We start from the raw sequence: 18,469 nt of genomic DNA on the forward strand, positions 1-18,469 counted from the left end.
CTGCAGAAGGACTACTGTGTGCAACTATAAGTTTTACCTGTGTGTGGACATGATGTATAATATGGTACAAGCACTGTATTTTCTTCCTAAAACCCAAACATTTCTGATTTCTAAAACCCAACTAGTCTCTAGAGTTTCTTTTAGGGAATTACAAACTTCCATCAGTTTTTATCTATCACATACTTGAGCAGCTCTGACTCACGTTTGTGCACTCTCTTCTGCAGTGTGTGGTATGTGGTATGTGTGGTATGTGGTATGTGGTATGTGGTATGTGTGGTATGTGGTATGTGGTTGGGGTGGTTGCCCATCCGGGCATTACATTTTCCAGGCCCTCTTGCCCCAGATGTATCACATGATGTATCACATGACTTGCCCCAGATGTATCACATGACTAAGTATCCTCAGGAGAACAGGAACATAAGTGAAAAGTGTCATTTGGGGGCCAAGAATTTCCTACAAAGCAAGTGAATGAAGTTGGTTCACTTGTAGTGATGTTGATGGGCCTAGAGCCTGTTGTACAGAGTGAAGTAAGTCAGAAAGAGGATAACAAATATATTAAAGTGTTTATGTGAAATCTAGAAAAATGGTACCAATGAACCTATTTTCAGGGCAGGGATAGAGACACAGATGTATAGACGAACATGTGAACATGGGTGGGGGTGGGACAAATTGGGAGATGGAATTGATGTATATATACACTACCGTGTGTAAAATAGATGCTAGTGGGAATATGCTATGTAACACAGGGAGCTTAGCTCAGTGCTCTGTGATGACCTAGATGGTTGGAATGCTTGGGAAGTGTGAGGAAGGCTCAAGAGAGAGGGGATATATGTGTGTATGTGTGTGCATATATATATATACATATATATGTATATATATACACGATCCATTTAATTGAGAAACTAATATAATGTTGTAAAGCAACTATACCTCAATAAATTAAAAAAAGCTGGTGGGGCATTTGTTTCTTTCTCCTTCTGCTGATGGAAAGCAGAGGACTCCAAGGAAAAGGCAGAGCAGAAAGGTGGAAGACACCTGGGTCCATGAGTCACTAGAGGGAGAAACCTGCTCACTGGCCAGAAACATGCATGTTGTGTTGTTAAATGGTTTGTTGTTCAGTCTCTCAGTCCTGTCTGACTCTTTGTGACACCATTGACAGTAGCACTCCAGGTTTCCGTGTCCTTCACTACCTCCAGGTGTTTGTTCAAACTCACATCCGTTGAGTTGGTGATGCCACCCAACCATCTCATTTTCTGTTGCCCCCTTCTCCTCCTGCCCTTAATCTTTCCCAGCATGAGGGTCTTTTCCAATGAGTTGGCTCTTCACATTAGGTGGCCAAAAGATTGGAGCTTCAGCATCAGTCCTTGCAATGAATATTCAGGGTTGATTTCCTTTAGGATGGACTGGTTTGATCTCCTTGCTGTCCAAGGGACTCTCAAGAGTCTTCTCCAGCACTACAGCTCAAAAACATCAATTCTTTGGCCTTCAGCCTTCTTTATGGCCAACTCTTACATCCATGCATGACTACTGGAAAAACCATAGCTTTGACTAGAATGAACTTTGTTGGCAAAGTCATATCTCTGCTTTTTAATATGCTGTCTAGGTTTGTCATAACTTTTCTTCCAAGAAGCAAGGGTCTTTTAATTTCATGGCTGCAGTCATCATTCACAGTGATTTTGGAGCCCCCAAAATAAAGTCTGTTGCTATTTTCATTATTTCACCATCCACTATGAAGTGATGAGACTGGATGCCTTGATCTTTGATTTCTGAATGTTGAGTTTTAAGCCAGCCTTTTAACTCTCCTCTTTCACCTTCATCAAATAGATAATAAATAAATTTACTTGGTGAAAAATCCTGAATTTTTAGAGTTTGTTATAGCAGCATACATAAATATATATTCTATTAGTATCTTGTGATTATGTGTTATCTTCTAAGTATTAATTACTACTTTTGAGTAGATTACACATTTTCTGAGGGAAATTACTCTATGTTATGCATGTCCCACAACTTCATGGCAAATAGATGGGGAAACAGTGAAAACAGTGAGAGACTTTATTTTTCTGAGCTCCAAAATCACTCCAGATGGTGGCTGCGGTCATGAAATTAAAACACACTTCCTTCTCGGAAGAGAAGCTATGACAGCCTAGACAGCATATTAAAAAGCAGAGACATTACTTTGCCGACAAAGGTCCATCTAGTCAAAGTCATGGTTTTTCCAGTAATGATGCATGAATGTGAGAGTTGGGCTATGAAGAAATCTGAGCACCAAAGAATTGATGCTTTTGAACTGTGGTGTTGGAGAAGACTCTTGAGAGTCCCTTGGACTGCAAGGAGATCCAACCAGTCTATCCTAAAGGAAATCAGTCCTGAATATTCATTGGAAGGACTGACGCTGAAGCTGAAACTCCAATACTTTGGCCACCGGATGTGAAGAACTGACTCATTGGAAAAGACCCTGATGCTGGGAAAGATTGAAGTCAGGAGGAGAAGGGGATGACAGAGGATGAGATGATTGGATGGCATCACCGAAGTGATGGACAGGAGTTTGACTAGGCTCTGGGAGTTGGTGATGGACAGGGAAGCGTGGGGTGCTACAGTCCATGGGGTCACAAAGAGTCGGACATGACTGAGTAACTGAACTGAACGATGCCTGTATTTAGTCAGTTGTACCAGTAAAGAGTTATAAAAGAGAAGCTGCTTTGTATATTTGAAAGAATTATCTGAACTTTGGAAACTGAAATATTGCATTGAAATTTAGGTGTCATTTACCAGTTGTGCAACTTTGAGCATTCCATAATCTTTTTGATCCTTGGTCTTAATGATACAGTGACAGGGGTTTTATGAGAATTACAGCATATGGACTAGAAAGATCTAGTACGTAAAAGATTGCTTTTCAGAAAGTTATGTTCAAAAAGTTATAAATTCTTTATCCAGCAATGGTCTAAAATGCTTTTTGAAAACTAAAACAGTAAGCATTAGAAGTATACAATTATTTACAACTTATTTTATGTCTTATAAAAGTATAACTTTTATTATACTTTTATTTTATCTCATTAAAACAACTTTAGGATGTTGCTATGATTATTGTTATTTAATCACTAAATCCTTGTCCAACTCTTTTGTGACCCCATGGACTGCAGCCCGCCAGGCTCCTCTGTCCATGGAATTCTCCAGGCAAAAATACTGGCATGAGTAGCCATTCCCTTCTCCAGGGCATCTTCTGGACCCAGGGATTGAAGCTGGGTCTCCTGCACTGCTGGCAGATTCTTTGTTGTCTGAGCCATCAGGGAGCCCATTGCTTTCTCTAGTGGTATTGATTAGTGTTATTACTTTTGCAATTAAAAACAAAGAGGCTCAGAAGTTCTCAAAACCCATACATAAGAATATCAGAGGTGGAAGCTAAGTCTTCTGACAAAATACCTGATTCTTCTCCTAACACAACAGAATCTTAAAATAAATAAGTTTTCTTTTTTCTCTTCTATTCTTGGGCAGTTATTTGCAGAAACTACTTCTATATTGCTGCTTTGCCTGTTTAAGCTCAAGGATGCTGCATAGACTGAGTATAAATCTTAAGCACATATTTATGTATGTATCTAGGCGTGAATTTGCTTGGTCAGCCATAGAAAATCTATCACTCACTTCTCTGGTTTATTAGAGCAGGTCTATGATACTGTGAAGACATTATAGTACGTATAACATCTTTAAGTGCTTACCTTATACCTCCTACTCTTGTCAATGTTTTTCATACATTCATTCATTTTATATTCACAACAACCCTGTGAACTAGTTGATGTAATTATCCTTGTTTTACCTGTGACAGAACTGAGGCCCAGTGTAATGAAGTAACTTTTTCAAGGTCACATGACTGTAAGTGGCAGAGCCAGAATTCCAACTTAGCCTGTCTCCAGAGCCTGCACATTTAAATGCCATGACACCAAGTCTTACACCATGTGTCAATATATGCCTCAGTGATAATAATTTTTTTTACTATTGAATACATAAAATAGAATTTACAACTTTAATGCCATAATGGAGTGTCTAGGGTACAATTGTTTGACTTTTGATTTTGAACCTTGCAGTTTGACCATTCATGCTTGCGTGCTCAGTTGTTTCAGTCACGTCCAACCCTTTGTGACCCTATGGACTACTGTAGCCCACTGGGCTTCTCTGGGATTCTCCAGGGAAGAATACTGGAGTGGGTTGCATTCCCTCCTGCCGGAGATCTTCCCGACCCAGGGATTGAACCTGTGTCTCTGGGATTGAACCTGTGCCTCCTGCATTGCAGGTGGAATCGTTACTGCTGAGGCACCAGGGAAGCCCAGTTTGACCGTATTTTTATATATACTGTATAAAACTAGTCTGTGTCTCAATGAGTTTTGGAGACTGACCTCTCATCTTAAGTCCTAACAGAAGGAAAGATACTTAAATGGGGAGTGGTAGAGGAATGCAAGTGGGGAGAAGCGAGTATTTAGAAGTAAAAGAGAGGACAAAGAAAAGAGACCCAGTATGGAGAGTTACTGAGAGACTCCAGATGTCACAAGAGTCAGCAGAAGGAATGGATGACATGTGGTGTAAACAAAACTGGAGAGAGAGGATTCCCACATAAAACACTGGGTGGATGGGATCTGGGGAGCTCAGCAAGAAGAGACAAGGAAGAATACTGAGTGCATTAGTTATCCTGCAGAAGAACCGTTGCTTCCTCACTACCTTGAGTGTGATTTACTTCCACTCAGTTGTCTTGGCTATCATTTTCCCATAAAGATACCCTCACAGGAGGGTCTTTATGAAAAACTCACCCAGTCACTCCTAGTATAATGCTAATAAGTTTCTGCTCTGGAAATTTTCAGGATTCTTTTAAATATTCAATCACCATAATAATTTTAGCAAGTTCATTTCTCATATTTTTAAAAGTGACTATCATTTATTTAACATTTTGTCTTTTTTACACATTATTTGTGAGGTATTATAGTAGATTAATTAAAGGGCAAACTCTGGGAGCCAGACAGATATGGATTATAATCTTTGCTCATTCACTTCCTAGCTTTATGACCTTGAGCATGTTACATAACCTCTCTAAATCTTAGTTACATCATTTGTAAGCTGGGGAATAATAAAAATACCTACTTCATAAAACTGTAGTGATAGTTTAATGAAATAATGTTTGTAAATCACTCAGTGCAGTGCCTGGCCCATAATTAGTGTTCAATAAATATAGACTCTTATTAAACTGATGGTGCACTTTGTGAAGTTGATTTACTTTTCTGAAGTGAGCAATGTCACTCTCTTGCTGGCAGGAATAAGCTCACCAATATTTTCTCACAGTGCCTTTGTTGCTGTGGCCTAAAAGTACAGTGACTGGGAGTGGGGATGAGGGGAAGTTGACTGAATTGGCCAAGAGTCCTGTATGAGACACTAAATGGGTCCAGATCTGGGAAGCTCCCCCTGGTTGACACTGAAGGAATACCCCCTTACTGAAACATGCTCCCTGAAAAAGAACAAAACACAAAATAGGTTGAACCAAGAGCAATTTAGTGATAGATGTGAGCCTGTGGTTACAAGTCAATTTACTAAAGAGACTTACTCACTCCAGGAAGCAAAGACTGCATGCTTGCTGCATGCTAAGTCAGTTCAGACATGTTTGACTTTTTTCAACCCTATGGACTGTGGCCCGCCAGGTTCTTCTGTCCATGGGATTCTCCAGGCAAGAGTATGGGAATGGGTTGCTGTGCCCTCCTCCAGGGGATCTTCCCCACCCAGGGATCGAACCCGCATCTTTTAAGTATATCCTGTGTTAGCAGGTGGGTTCTTTACCACTAGCACCACCTGGGAAGCAAATACCACATGTATAGGTTCACACTTATAGTACCAGGAACTCTATTTAATGCACTGTGGTGACCTGAATAGGAAGTCCAAAAGAGAGGAGATATATGTATATGTATGGCTGATTCATTTTGCTGTGCAGTGGAAACTAACACAACATTGTAAATCAACTATACTCCAATAAAAATTTAATAAAAGAAAAAGAGAAACGGCTGTCAGAACATCCCAAAGCCTGCGTTGCAAAGAAGAAGTAATAAGAATGAGAATCTTTACCTCAAGCCGTGAATGAACTGAGTATGGTTTCAGAAGGAAATCATTTGAAGGGAAAATCCCTTTAGATTTTCTTTTTTCCTTCCTTTAATTGTTAAATAACTGAGTCCTTAAACAGAGAATTATGTCCCCATTTTCACTTTTGTAAATATGAGACCACGAAGTGGCTGTTTGTTAAATATTTACACCCTTGGACTCATGTGAGCTATTACGATCACTTCAAGCCCACAGGCCTCCATCAATTTTATGAACGTCATTAATCTTGTCTCTTAAACATCTTGGCCTTCAGTTTTTGCTCTCTCCTCCACCTTGCTTGTCCTTGATAAAGAGCAAGGCGTGTTCAACCTCAAGGATGGAGATGAATCTCTTCCCTTCTTACGATCAACACAAACTAGCTGTGTATACACTTTTTGGGTCAGTTTTCCTCTAAATTTTCATCACTACATTTACCAAAGTGTTTGGAATTGAGGTATTTTCTCTTCCTTTTATACAAATACTTTACCTTTTAAAAAAATTTAAAGCGATATCTCAGGATGTCCTTGGACACCAAGGGATGAGCTTAAAGAGTGCTGAAAGAAAAGGTGTGGCTGTGGGTTAGGAGTCCATTGTTGTTGTTCAGTCACCAAGTTGTGTCCAACTCTTTGCAACCCCATGGACTGCAACACACCAGGCTTCCCTGTCCCTCACCATCTCCCTCAGTTTGCCCAAGTTCATGTTCATTGAATCAGTGATGCCATCCAACCATCTCATCCTCTGTCGCCCTCTTCTCCTTCTGCCTTCAATCTTTCCCAGCATCAGGGTCTTTTCTAATGAGTCAGTTCTTCTCTTCAGGTGGCCAAAGGATTGGGGCTTCAGCTTCAGCATCAGTCCTTCCAATGAATATTCAGGGTTGATTTCCTTTAGGATTGACTGGTTTGATCTCCTTGTTGTCCAAGGGACTCTCACGAGTTTTCTCCAGCACCACAGTTTAAAAGCATCAGTTGTTTGTAAGAACAATAAGTTTGAATAGTGAAGGTTGGGGATGTGACCTATAAGCACGTGGGGGCTGCGGGTGGGTATTAAATAATTGCTGACAGGTTTATAGCCTTTAAACCTGAATGACAAAAAGCATGAATTTGGGGAGTCACAATTTTTGGTTAATCTAGAAGTTGTGCTTTCTGTCATTCTTGCATTTATCATCCTTTGTTTATCCATTTAACCATTTATTAAGTTCCCACTGTGTGCAGAGTTCTAAGGGTAAAACAATGAATAATGTAGATGCTGTACTTCATAGTACTTTATATTTTGGCTGGGAGCGCAGACATGCAAATTATGCTATAAAACTAGGTAATATATATAAACAGATATAAACAAAGAGCCAATGTAAACCTAGAAAAAGGAGCAATTAATTCTCAGTAGGAACTCTATAGCTTTACTTTAAGAGAAGGGAAAAGGGAAAAGGACACTGAAATGATGAAATATGTTCAACTGCCCTACTGTGGCCCCTGGCTAGTGGAAGCCTAGGAGTCACCCCTGGACCAACAGGGTGATCACCCATGTCATTTTGCCTGAGTCTGGCTTTGGTTTTCACTTTTTGTACATGTGCAGTCGTCCATCCAGCCCCCATTCATGTCCAAAGTGGATGACTATTTCCCTGCTGCTATCTTGCCTCTTAGTACCAGATACCCCTCTCTCTCTTGCTCCCCAGCTCACAACAAAGACAGGAATTCTGGGCATGATCCTCTACCCAGAATCCCAAGGTGAGAACTACCAGAGGACTGAAGAGGAGTAGTTGGAAATAGGTCTGGGTTGAGGAGATGGGCTTGAAGTGAGAAAAGGGCTGAGGGGATGGGCAACAGATGTCTTATTTACTTTGCCCTCAGGTTTCCTACTATGTGTTGCAAAGAACATTTATATAACATATTAATAGTTAGTCCATGAATAAACAAGAGTTTTCTGGTCATTTATGCATAGTAAATGCTATATTAAGCAAGGATACATAGGTTTCTTTACTTTGGATTTCTTTTAGCCTTGAAGGTGCTCAACTACCATGTAATTTCTGCACATGCTATATACAATGTTCTCAGTACCCAGACTTAGCTATCTAATCTTGGAGCCCTTTTTTTTTTTTATGGAGCATCTTGCAGAGTAGGCACTCATTTCAGGAAGCCTCACTTTTAGAACCTGAGCTCCACATGCTGTTGCCTTTGGACAAGATGGAGATTTATTTACTAATTCATTGGCCATCCTTTTAATGAGACTTCCCAGGTGGTGCTAGTGGTAAAAAATTCACCTGCTGATGCAGGAGACACAAGAGATGCAGATTCATTCCCTGGGTCAGGAAGATCCCCTGGAGAAGGGCGTGGCAACCCACTCCAGTATTCTTGCCTGGAGAATCCCACGGACAGAGGAGCATGGTGGGCTATCATCCACAGGGTCACAAAGAGTCAGATACTACTGAAGTGACTTAGCAAGCACATACCCTTTAGTGACGTCAGAGGATTTTCCACTCAGCTTCTATGTGCTTTTGGTTGTTGTTGCTTTACTCATTTGTTTTTCTGAATGGTCACTGAGTCAAAAATTATTTGCATAAGGAATTCTAGACCTCTCACTTTCTACTTACGGAAATGGAAGCACAGATATATGAAGTAAATTGTTGGTTGTTCAATTGCTAAGTTGTGTCTGACTCTTTGTGACCCCATGGACTGCAACAAACCAGAACTTCTCTGTCCTTCACTATCTCCCAGAGTTTGCTCAAACTGCTGTCCATTGAGTCTGTGATACCATCTAACCATGAGGTAAATAGCCCCACTTAAAAAAAAAAACACAACAAAGAAACAACTAGACTTTTTGTCATCTTAAGTTTCCCACTGGCTCTTGACCCATGGTCAACATAGGGCAGCAGGAACCTTCTCAAGCAGGGAGTCCAGACATCTGAATCTTTATACCTTACCACTCACGTATCTTCATGAAAGCCCTAGATGTTTGGTTTTTCTCCTATATAATAAATTGTAGGATCAGTGGTGATACCTGATTTAGTTCCAAATTTTGTATATCAGTATTACAAGTTTTCTTTTGTTTCTAGTATATAGAAAATTCTGAAACAACAAGGATTAATCAATTTGACTTAGAGTAAATGTTATGCCATGGGTTTCCCAGGTGGCTCAGAGGTAAAAAAAAAAAAATCCTTCTGCCAGTGCAGGGGACTTGGGTTCAATCCCTGAATCAAGAAATTCCCCTGGAGAAGGGAATGGCAACCCACTCCAGCATTCTTGCCTGGAGAATCCCATGTTCAGAGGAGCCTGGCAGGCTACAGTCCATGGGGTTGCAAAGAGTTGGCCACGACTGAGTGACTAAGCATAACAACAAATGATATGCTAGGAGCGGAGATGGGATCTTGCAAGTTATACTTCCAATCAGGGTCTTAGCCCACTAGCCCCTTTGGGTAGTTCTCTGCCTTCATTTTTATGTTTTTTTTTTTAAGTTTTTTTGAGATATAAAATAACTTATAAAAAATTAAGCCTGATGCCTCCTGTCAGCATCTCTCTTGTACATGGGTCTCAAATTTCACTGGGAATTGTAGGCTAACACTTCATAACATCTCAGTGACCCCCAGATCTAAGAAATTCAGGTCAGAATATAATGAAAGTAGATGTGATGCTCACAAGAGGGTGGAGAGGAAAGACTCAATCTATTTAATGAGTAGTCCTCTTACTCCAAATCCCTCTCCCACTAAAATTCAAGTCCCAACCTTTCTCTAATATTAATGAATTACTTTCAAAATTTACACGGATAAATAAATCACTCAGAGAATCATGAAACACTGAAAACAGAAAAGTGGCAGTCACAAAACCAAGCTTTGCAACTGCTTTGATTTATTTTGTCTTTGTGCCTGAGGGACAACTCAGGTAATTTTCCTGTATGAGGATAATTATCCCAGGCTGGCCATCTTGGGAAAGGACCCCCTGGAGCTTCTGGCTGACCTTGGCACTTTTATCTTTTAGTGCATGTCAGCTTACTGCCGGAGAGAAATCCTATATTACAAAGAACTACGCTCTTCTTCCCCCACACTTGCTTGGGGTCACTTGGCTTGTTTCATTCTCCATAGTTTTCTCCTCATAGAAGAATTAAAAGCAGGTAGGAAAAGTAAAGAACCCCAAAAATAGTGCACTCAGTTAACCTTCAAATTCTAATGCCGTGTCTTGGTAATAGCCAAGAACTAAGTCTGCCTGGATCTAAGTGATGGCAGCTTTTAAACCCCCAAATGGTCATGTGTCTGATGCTTGAGGTGTAAGTGGCTAATAAAAAGTCAACTTGAATTAGTGAGAAGCAACTTCCTAATAGAACTGACATGCAATCAAGCGGATCCGTAGAGGGGATATGAAAATGATCTTCTCTTACAGCCGAAGGGGCATTTCAAAGCTAGCTAAATGCTTTAGAGGAATTTCACAATGTTGCATCTCCCAAACACAATTTAATGCTTTTTGTAATTGGTTGGGGATGTGCCAGAGAGTTTTAAATTGCCTCATTTTCTTCTTTAACTTTTGATTTTGTTCTACTCACTCTTTCTTTGTAGCTCTATATTGCATTAAGAAAAAGATGGGACCAGGAGCATACCTGCTGTTCAGTGACCTGTTCATTTCATATAAGGGTAATAGTGAGTTTAGGTCATTTCATTCAGCTCAGGGCTTAAACAAAAACTCCCTAGGTTTGAATCCCAGTTCTTTCACTTACCAGCTGTGTGACTTTGAACAAGTTACTTTACATAGCTGTGCCTTAGTTTTATCACCTAGAAAATAAGAATAATGATAGTATATTACTTATAAGGTGGCTATGAGAATTAAATGGTATAAAGTCTGACATATGTGATATATATATATGCATTAGTATTTTTTCTAGTCTCTGAATAACTTTTATTTTATGCACATACCCTAATATATTCAATCATTCTGCATTTGATTGTCACTGAGTTGTTTCTTACCATTTTTTTTTATAGACAATATTTTCTGTGCATGTTGGGGCTCCTAGCTGTTAAGATCCTTCTTCACTTTTTCTCATCATTTTCTCCTAATATCATTCAACTGTATTCCTTCCTTTTTCATGTCCCCATTTCATTTCATTTCACACTTTCTATCTCTGATTAAATTAGGGCATGACTTTTCTACCTGAGTATAGAGATAGAACTCAGTTCACATATGTGTTCTTTTGAAAGATCCATTGTCTAGAGGCTTTGAGTGTGGTCATCCATGCATTTAACTATTGCCCAGTGAACTCTCTACATTCTTTTACTCTGGGCTTGAATACATAGGTCATAAAGAGAGCACAAGTGGACATTTTCTTAGCAGTTTATTTTTACCATCAAATAATTTCATTCTTCATCTATTACATTTCTAGCTGACATTTCACTCTGCTTCTGACTTATACTACTTGACTCCTGCAACTCTTTCTTGACCACTTCTCTCTCTCATGTGCTCCGGGAATAGGTTAAGTGAGATATATAAGAGACAATCCTTGCCCTCAGAGGACTTAACAGTTAACTTGGGAGGAAAGACAGCAAATTGGGCCCGACTCATCACAAGTCTGACAGGGAAACTGAAAGTGAACAAAAGAAGTAAGCTGGTAATCACTATGATGAAAGAGTAGAAAGGGAAGCAGGAAGTCAGCACTACTTAATTACTCCTTGTCTCTGGGTGAGTGCAGCAAAGGACTTCAGGCTGAAGGTATATCTAGGAAATATCACCATCTATCAAAGAGGAAATTTGAGCTTGGCATTCATTTAGAAGAAAGGACTAGGAAAAAATCATGATAATAATAATAATAAATCAATGTATTGAAAATCATTTAAAATTCAAACATGCTAAGTTCCTATCACTTAAAAAAAAAAAGGAAATGTTTACTCCAATGTCCAGGTACTTTAAAAAGTCACTGTCATGCTTAAAATAAAAAACGAAAGTATATTTTAAAGTCACCTTTCTCGAATTATTTTTCAAGTAAAAATGACTTCAGTGATTTGGTCAGTAATAATTTTAAGTATTTTCCCCCAAGGGACAGCAAATGTTATACCTAGAAAGAATTATTGGATTAAAACATAAGTGGAAAACTAGGAAAAATAGAAACTCTAGATAAAGTTGTACAAATGTGGATTTCAATCTCTAACTCAAACTATTTGCCCTTAAGCAAGTTGTTAGACCTCTCTAAACCTCAGATTCTTCATCAGAAAATGGAAGTTGTGAAGATTAAACATAGAGAATGCAAAAGAACTCATCATAATGCTTGGTACTTGATAGTGTTGATATTCGCTAAAATAATTTGTTAAAATGCTAGTTTTCCACCATCATATGCACCAAGTATTTTGAAAGAAAATGAAAGTCGCTCAGTCGTGTCCAACTCTGTGACCCCATGGACTACACAATCCATGGAATTCTCCAGGCCAGAATACTGGAGTGGGTAGCCTTTCCCTTCTCCAGGGGATCTTCCCAACCCAGGGATCAAACCCAGGTCTCCAGCATTGCAAATGGATTCTTTACCAGCTGAGCCACAAGGGAAGCCCAATAGCTGTAAATGGACCTATAAACCAAAATTGCATGTTTTTGTAGCAGAAACGGTCAGTTGCTCCTTCTTCCTAGGTAACAATATCTTAGTTTTGTACCCAGGCTCCTCCTAAGAAAGGGGGTCATGCTTAACCAAAGGAAATTATGACGATTCCTTTTCCACTCCCATCCTGCCTTGCCCCTGGAGTCACCTGGTGAATCAATTCTGACCTTGATGCTTAAAGAAAAATATATTTTGGGGTGGGGTGGGGAGGGGAGTTAAGGAATATCAGAAAAGTAGGTGAAAATGTACAAAATGCATCCCTTTTCTGCCTTGAATAGCGCAGCTTGTCTTGTGACCATAAGGTAACAATCAGGATGAAAATGTTAGGGGAATCGCTAACTAAAACCACCCACTCTAGTCAGGCACCACAGTAACCATTTGCATGAGTTATCTTAGGAGAGGAGATCCTGGTAAGGAACACAGAACTAACAAGTGACTACCAGGAAAGGTCAAAAGGAAAGAGGAGCTGTCAGTCCATGTGTCTTACCAACCTCCCAGAATCCTTCTTGCTAGAAGCCATCTTGGTTGAGTGCTGCGAGCGACAACAAGAAAAACCCTTAGTCAGGATGATTGGCCAGAGGCAACCTGGAAACCAAACCCATTACCGTAAAACCTGAGACTGTGGGCGTGCGGCAGGGCAGTCTGGGTTCCCTTATCCTGCTGCGCTTCGCCCAGATGCCCCTTCCCAATAAAGTCTCCTGCTTTGTCAGCACGTGTGTCTCCTCAGGCAATTCATTTCCAAGCATTAGACAAGAGCCCACTCCTGGGCCCTGAAAAGGGTCCCCCTTCCTGCAACAGAAAGGCTGAGGGAATTTCAGAGCCCTGGGTCCTGAAGTTTTCAGCCACCAAACTGATATTGCTTGCCTCCAGATTTCTTTCATCCAAGAAAAATTATTTGTTTAAGCCTCTGAAAAGTTGAATTTTCTATAACTTTCTTTGAAATAATTTCTGTTAGATAAAACATTTGGTCTTATTTTTTAATTTGGTTTTATTATTTAATTTCTATACCACAAATTTTTGTTAACTAGAAAAATTTATTCCCTCGATAGGCTTTGATTCAATACCTAATTATCTATCCATCTGGTCACTCAAACATCTCTCTATCATCTATTTATTTTGAAAACTGAGAAATTTCTATTGATTTAACTTGCCATGTTTGTGGACTGTAACTATTGAATCATTTTTTTCTGAGAAGTCTTACCGGATATCTCTGAAGAAATAAAACCCTCTGATATTTGTGCCATTTGCTTTTCCACATGGAGTTAAATTTTTTTTTTTTAAACTAAATTTTAAGCTGTAGGAAAGCAGAGGACATTTCAGATTTGCTCACATTTGTGTATTCAGTTCTCACTCAGGGATTAAATAGCCAAATAGACATGTAACACATATTTACTGAATCCCTAATGTGAACCCAGCATCAGCACATCAGAGAAAAATCAAGGATTTTCTCCTTAGTACCCTTTCCCTCACTTTTGTTATGTATTCTTTTCCTGCCTTGTGAAATATATTATAATATAGTAAAGGCCTGCATGCTTTCCCAAGATCTTCCTCTTCAAGTTACTCTAAGGGATTGGTCAATCAACATTCTTTTTCTCCCAATGTCCAGTGCTCAGCCGACTGTTTCAGAGAAAGGCATTTTGTTCTTTTTTTAGTGTTAATTTATGATTACTCTGGATGACTTATGTCTGTAAATAGAAACAATAATAATAATAATAATCAACACCACTTACTAGATATCATTGTAAGCATTTAAAATATATAACTCATTTAGTAACCAAAATAACCCTATGCACTGGGCTATAATTGCTACAATTACTATTATAATTGCTATAATTACCCTCAGGTTACAGATTAGAAAATTGAGGCTCAAGGTTAAACCTAGGTCACATAGCTAGATATGCTGGATCTGGGTTTAAGCTACATTCTATAGTGTGTGTGCATGCATGCTAAGTCACTTCAATTGTGTCGGACTCTCTGCAACACTTTGGACTGTCGCCTGACAGGTTCCTCTGTCTGTGGGATTCTCCAGGCAAGAATACTGCAGTGAATTGCCATTTCCTCTTCCAGGGGGTGTTCCCGACCCAGGGATCGAACCATTGTCTTTTATGTCTCCTGCTTTGGCAAGAAAGTTCTTTACCACTAGTGCCACCTGGCAAGCCCACCATTACACTAATGATTCTCAAAGTGAGATCCCCAGACTACTGGCATCCACATCACCAGAGAACTTGTAAGTGATGCAAATTATTGGATACCCTCCCAGACCAACTAATTTGAAAAATCTGGATGTGGGAGCCCAGCAATCTGTGTTTTAACCAGGCTCTCTAAATTGTTTTGTTTGGCACAGTAAAGTTTGAAATCAATGCATTACACTCTGCTGTCTTACAAAGGGTGATCAAAACTAGCAAAAAGTTATGAAAGTTAACTCAGGAAAGTAATAAACTCCCCAAACTGCAAGGAAATGAAAGTTGGGATTACTTTTAGGTAGGGACTGACTGTCTGCCTTCCAGTTTCCTTTAATTATAGGAGATGAATGAATGAATGCTTATATCTGTAAGGGTAATCTTTCTTGGGTGTGTTGGACATTGTGGGCATTAAATCAACAAGGTAGGGGATGTTCAAGTAGGTATAAAAGACATATTTGAAAATAAAGAAAGACTAGAAGACGTGACCAAATCCTTAAATTGCAGGCTGGCTTTTTCCCAATGCAATTTATAAATCTGGGCCTGCTCTCCCTATCGTTACCTGGATGGAATATGGAAATGTAAGGTAATTGCATTATTAAATTAAGAAAAGCATAATAAGGTAACTGAGCTGTGCCAAAAATATATAATGCATTCATTAGTTCAATGTACCTGGGATTTGAATTTTTTGCTCATTTGTATTATTTGTGCCATGCCTAACCACTTCTTTTAGCTCAGATAATCAAGTCTTGAATGTATGTGTGTGTGCAGTTGGGACTAATTGGTGTAATTAATGTATGTGTAATGGCTTTAGCTGGCTAATGTCTGAAGGGAGCAGAAAAAAATAAGCAAATTCATGAAGTAGATTTTAGATTAGCATCTATACCCAAGATAATTTTTTTTTCAGCAAGAAATTCTGCCTTCATTATGGCCTTTAGTTAATAAAGATGTGGTTGGATTTCACAAGTGAACTTGCTTCACCCTAAGGAGTCTAGTTTAGCAAAGACATTTTACATAAACTATTAGCAGCCCAAAGCAGAGGCTTTTTGTTAAATGATACTCTGGTAATATAAAGTAAACTAGAAATATAACTACAAAGTGAATTTATCAATTCCTTTTTCTTCCTATGTGAAAATATTGAATTAACTTTCTTCATTTCATTTTGTTTTTATATTCTGCCTGATTTCAGAAAAGATTTGAGGCTATTAATAAAAGTAAGTGCTGAATAATAAGAATAAATTATAAAGAAATCAGGGAGGAAGGAAAATGAGGGCTGCTTTAAAAATGATACATTTACACTTGTACCAAATAAACTTAAATATATTACAGTAATGTTCAAGTCCAAGAATCACATATGGATCCTCTAAGCAATGCTCCCATCATGTCTTGAAGATCCTAATAGTTCAGCATAGGAGTGAGGTGCTAGTGGAAACAGAACGTTTAAAATCTTCATTTTCTCCTCAATTCTTCTAGCATCACTATGAATATGATTGATCTTCCTGCGTAGCTCAGTAGTAAAAAATCTGCCTGCAGTGCAGTAGCCTCAGGGGACGCGGGTTAGATCCCTGGGTCAGGAAGATCTCCTGGAGGAGAGCATGACAACCCACTCGAGTATTCTTGCCTGGAGAATCCCATGGACAGAGGAGCCTGGCAGGCTGTGTACTGTCCATATTGTCACAAAAAGTTAGACATGACTGAAGTGACTTAGCACACATGCACACATGAATAGATCAAGAAATTATCTTTCTAATTGAGCTAACTGGGAAAGCAAAAGGCACATCTGTTTGGATATTGCAAAGAAACGGTATTAGAAACTATCTGAGAACCAACATTTTTTCCCACTTTAATTATCAACTTTGAATTTTATTTACCAGACTCTTCAAATCTGCAAGAGCATGAGTTAATATTGTATTTCTATGTAGGCCAATCTAAGATCTTATGACCTAGTGTTCTTGCTGGCACATGTTAACCTTTCTTTCTTTACATAAAACCATCAAATTTATCTAAACATCAATCACCCTCAATAAGATCCTGAAGAAAACAATCACAGAGTAGAGGCTATAAGAACAATTAATATGCAGAATTAAACCTATCAGAAGGGTATAGAAAAGAACACTCAGTCATTCTACTGGATTTCATTTGCTGAGAGAAACAGCCTTCACACCTGAGTCACAGCCACAGCCAGGCTTACTCTCAATTAAACCCATGCTTGTCTGAAGCAATGAGGGCTGGAGGGGTGAGCAGGGCACATGCTAATGACACTTCCTGCAGAACAAGGGCATTTGGCAGAAAGTGTTGCAAGGAGGAATCAAATAATCTGTATTTAAAATTCCTTCTTAAGCAAGCATTTTACATCAGATATGCTACAGAAAACCAGCCACAAAAATCAGAAACTGTTATAGGTGGCCATCTGAATGCAAGCTATAGTAAGATTATTGTGAAATATACATTAAAAAAAATTAAAAGAGGAAAATTCAATGTGGCTTAAAGTTTGCTGTAAATGTGTCTTGACCTAGCAATTCTCAGGTTAGTGTTTTACATGCTTATGTTTATAAATGACATTGTTTAAAGGGCCATCCAACTTTTAGCCTGTAGTATTATATACAGTGTCATGAGGCCGGAACATTTAACAACAACATATCTCTATAGCCATTAAGGGAAAAAAAGTACTTGACACTTACTGATGTTTTGAAATGCTCTCCAAGAACCAAGATTGTACTTGCTGAGTCCCGGATAACTTCTGATACATGACAGCTTTTACATAAATAGAATTTTAGTCCTTGCCAAATTGGTAATGACAGAATGATCTCTGTTCGTTTCCAAAGCAAACCATTCAATATCACAGTAATCGAAGTCTATGCCCTGACCAGGAACACTGAAGAAGCTGAAGTTGAATGGTTCTATGAAGACGTACAAGACCTTTTAGAACTAACACCCAAAAAAGATGTCCTTTTCATGTCCTTTCATGATAGGGGACTGGAATGCAAAAGTAGGAAGTCAAGAAACACCTGGAGTAATAGGCAAATTTGGCCTTGGGGTACAGAATGAAGCAAGGCAAAGGCTAATAGAGATTTGCCAAGAGAATGCACTGGTCATAGCAAACACCCGCTTCCAACAACACAAGAGAAGACTCTGCACATGGAAACCATCAAATGGCCAACACTGAAATCAGATTGATTATATTCTTTGCAGCCAAAGATGGAGAAGTTCTATACAGTCAGCAAAAACAAGACCGGGAGCTGACTGTGGCTCAGATCATGAACTCCTTATTGCTAAATTCCAACTGAAATTGAAGAAAGTGGAGAAAACCACTAGACCATTCAGGTATGACCTAAATGAAATCCCTTATGACTATACAGTGGAAATGAGAAATAGATTTAAGGGACTAGATCTGACAGAGTGCCTGATGAACTTTGGACGGAGGTTTGTGACATTGTACAGGAGACAGGGATCAAGACCATCCCAAAGAAAGAGAAATGCGAAAAGGCAAAATGGCTGTCTGAGGAGGCCTTACAAATAGCTGTGAAAAGACTGGAACTGAAAAGCAAAGGAGAAAAGGAAAGATATAAGCATCTGAATGCAGAGTTCCAAAGAATAGCAAGGAGAGATAAGAAAGCCTTCCTCAG

General features: G+C 39.1%; 1 long non-coding RNA gene across 1 annotated transcript in view; it reads right to left on the bottom strand.

The window, feature by feature from the left end:
• The window catches only part of LOC122678245, a 115,304-nt gene extending 104,444 nt beyond the window's left edge, over positions 1-10,860 (bottom strand). The window contains exon 1 of the long non-coding RNA XR_006336049.1: positions 10,804-10,860. This is a non-coding gene — a long non-coding RNA (uncharacterized LOC122678245). The remainder of the gene's footprint in view (positions 1-10,803) is intronic.
• Between the last annotated feature and the right edge of the window lie 7,609 nt (positions 10,861-18,469).

The sequence above is a fragment of the Cervus elaphus genome, chromosome 20 (assembly GCF_910594005.1).
Source record: "Cervus elaphus chromosome 20, mCerEla1.1, whole genome shotgun sequence".
Classification (NCBI taxonomy): Eukaryota; Metazoa; Chordata; class Mammalia; order Artiodactyla; family Cervidae; genus Cervus; species Cervus elaphus.